This window comes from Pinus tabuliformis, chromosome 8 (genome assembly GCF_031772625.1).
Source record: "Pinus tabuliformis cultivar Carrire ecotype Pingquan chromosome 8, CPIR1, whole genome shotgun sequence".
NCBI classification, from domain to species: Eukaryota; Viridiplantae; Streptophyta; class Pinopsida; order Pinales; family Pinaceae; genus Pinus; species Pinus tabuliformis.
The window spans coordinates 1509463777-1509467025 of NC_142294.1; the positions used below are offsets into that span (position 1 = coordinate 1509463777).

The window sequence follows — 3249 nt, forward strand, 5'->3', positions numbered from 1 at the left end:
AAAGACCACAGAGCCGAGGAGGAGCATTTCTCTGATATGTAGTTTTGAGTGTGGAGAACTGTCCAGAGACATCAAAAACAAAGACCTGGAGCAGAGTGTCAAAGCTAAATGTTTTGGCGTGCCTGGGAGTGATTACCAAGTTAATTAGGCTTAGCAACATGGAAAACCTCGCAAGTGAGTTGAGCGCCATGTAGATACGAAATCAGGCAGAAGATTTAGTGTCGTATTAAGCAAGATGTGGCGGAATGAGGACAATGTCAAGTAACTCCCAGTCCCGAACCGATGGCATGGCATTACAAACCTCAAGTGAGGGGTACTGCCATGTCCCCTAGGCTTGTGTTTTAGTGGGTGGCGGCGGCCCGCACCCAGGGCTCGCATGTCTGACACCCAATCCAGGGAGGTTCGATCCTGCTGCACCTGGGTTCAGCAGTCATGTTTGATTGAAGAATCTTCCAAGGTGTGCAACGAGGAATTTGGAGAGACCTTGCCTCTAGACGATCTTGAGAGCTTCCTCCAAGGCCGTGAGTTCAGCCGCATTGTTTGTGCTATGCCCCAGAGGTCCAGTATGGATATTTACTGGATTTCCCAAGTAATTTCAAAATATCCCCCTAAACCAGCGGCCTTCCGATTGCATTTAGAAACCGCCATCAGTGTTCAGTTTAAGAAAAGCCAGGCGGTGGGAGCCTCCAAGCGAGAGATGGAAGAAGGGCTGGAAGACGGGGAGGTGAAGATGTTAAGGGTCATGCGTTTAGTTGTTGAGAGAACTGTGGAACCCGTGGCTTGCCAATCAGTTTCTTGATCTCCATTACTTGATAGTGAATTAGGATTTATATTCGAAGTTAGCCGTATGGGGTGGTGGCGCAGTTGGTTAGCGCGTAGGTCTCATAGCTGATTTGAGCAATCCTGAGGTCGAGAGTTCGAGCCTCTCTCACCCCATTTTTTTAACTTACAGGGGTAAGGAATATCTCTGAATGTTCAATAAATATGAAGAAAAGAAGACGTCAAGCAAATCTTTGAAAGCTGTTTGGAATTCCTAAATGCTTTTAGGTTGGATTCTTTGAAAGCTGTTTGGAATTCCTAAATGCTTTTAGGAGGGAGGTTGGAGTACATAATTTTATCAGAATTATAGACGAATGCGGCGGCTAGGAATTTTCGTAACGATAGAGCAGTTCATAAATTTATTCCGTAGCGGGCGTAGGTTTCATAACTGATTTGAGTTCGAGAATTGGGAGCCCGTCTCACCCCAATTTTTAATTGTTCGTCATTGAGGTAGAAGTGAAAGGAATATCTCTGAATGTTCAATAAATATGAAGTGAAGACGTCCAGGAAAATTTCCTGGAGCAATTTCGAATTCCTAAACTATCTCGGAAGTAGATTGGAGGTCATAATTTTATGAGAATTATAGACGATTGTGGCGGCTAGGATTTCATAATTTCAGCAGATTTATAGATGAATGAGGTTCCTAGCAATTGCAAGGAAAGTGAAGTTCATAATTTGTTCCGAAGTAGAATGGAGTTTAAATTTTCTAAAGAAAACCGCGCAAAACTGTGGCTGCTGGGATTCGAGCCCAGGTCTCCACGGCCACAACGTGGAATTCTCACCACTAAACTACAGCCACATGATGAAATTTCTGTTCAGGAGTTCTAATCTATAGCCATAAAATGAGAGACATATTCCAGACCTATTTTTGAATGTTAAAAAACAGAATGTTTTCAAAATTTACAGCGCTACCAGGGGTCTCCTTGTCAACCCTCCGCTTCTCGTATCTTTTTGTAACTTCAAATTGTTTTTTTACTTGGCCTATCATTTAGGTGTAGTAAATCTGAGCTCTTTTTGTAACTTTAAATTGTTTTTTGGTTTGGCCTATGTCATTTCGGTGTAGTAAATCTGAGCACAAAACTGATTTTCTGAGTTAGTATAAGGGCTGCCACAACAATACATTCAGTCTGATAAATCATGTCTGCACACTAGGATATCATTATGATAATAACATCTTTGGAGTCTGGACAAGTGAAAACGGGTCATGTTGAGGTAGGAAGTAATCAAATGTGTGAACATTCTCCCAAGATATGCTATCAGAATCTGAAAATGAACCTCAGACCCTATGCTATTAATCTCCCTCTACTGCAGGAATAATATGAGACAATTATATATGTGCTGTTCCAAGGTTCTGAAAAGTGTACCTGTAAATGGATGAAATATGATGAAGGTCTTTTAAAGAAAGAAAAAGCCACAGATTGCAATTTTCCGAGGTATCATTATTAACAGAACTGCAAATCTTTTGGAAATGCCCTCAAATTCCCAATTATCAAGTGCTCAGTCATAAATCAATAATCAAGCTCATCCAAAGGCACATATAGATTCATCAAAATAAGTAAGCCAAAACTCAAAAGTGGTTCCTCATGATCAAGTGCTAGATGTAGTCCCACAACCATAAAACCCTTCAATATGTATCTCTTCACTTTCTTTCTAAAAAATTTGAAGTTGTTGCCACACAATTTCACTCATCTAAGATTCTCAGTGCATTCCTGTCGTATAGTCTTCAGTGTTAAAAATCAATTTTCAACAAGGATCTTGTTTTCGAGCCAAAGCAAATTTCAGTCCATGTTCTGAACCTTTTATAAATGGAGAGCCTATGGTTAGTTTGGACAAATTGATAACCATCTTTACAGTCCATTGCTCTCCATTACTCGGAATGGAATTAAGGTTTTTCTTGAACATTAGATGATGTCTATTTATATTTGATTGTGTGGGGTGGTGGTGCATATGTCTCATATCTGGTTTGAGTAATCCTGAACTCGAGAGTTCGAGCCTCTCTTACCCCAATTTTTAATTTTATTTTTCCCTTATTGACGTATAGAGGGGAGGGATATCTCTGAATGTTCAATAAATCTGAAGAAAAGACGTCCAGGAAAATTTTTGGAGTTCCAAAATTCCTTCGTAAGGAGATTATGGTTGATAAATTTGTTTGGAAATTTGAGTATATAAATTTTCGAGAAAACCAGGAAAAACAGTGGCTTCTGGCATTAGCCCAGGGCTCCACGGCCACAACATGGAATTTTCACCTCTGGAGTATGAAGAACGCACTTTTTTTAAAACTTCAAGTGCTGTCAATGCCGCATCTCATATCTTTGTATAACTTCAAATTGCTCTTGGCTTTGGCCTATATCATTTTAGTATAGTAAATCTGAGCACAAAACTGATTTTTTATGTTAGTACAGGGGCTGCGACGGCAATACATTCAAAATC

The 3249-nt window shown here is 40.2% G+C and overlaps 2 non-coding genes across 2 annotated transcripts; one reads left to right on the forward strand and one right to left on the reverse strand.

Moving 5' to 3' along the window:
* Positions 1–849: 849 nt before the first annotated feature.
* Positions 850–936, forward strand: TRNAM-CAU (transfer RNA methionine (anticodon CAU)). The gene is given in 2 exon segments: positions 850–887; positions 901–936. It is a non-coding gene; the product is annotated as a tRNA-Met (tRNA).
* A 610-nt stretch (positions 937–1546) lies between these two features.
* Positions 1547–1618, reverse strand: TRNAH-GUG (transfer RNA histidin (anticodon GUG)). Its single transcript has one exon. It is a non-coding gene; the product is annotated as a tRNA-His (tRNA).
* Positions 1619–3249: the final 1631 nt, after the last annotated feature.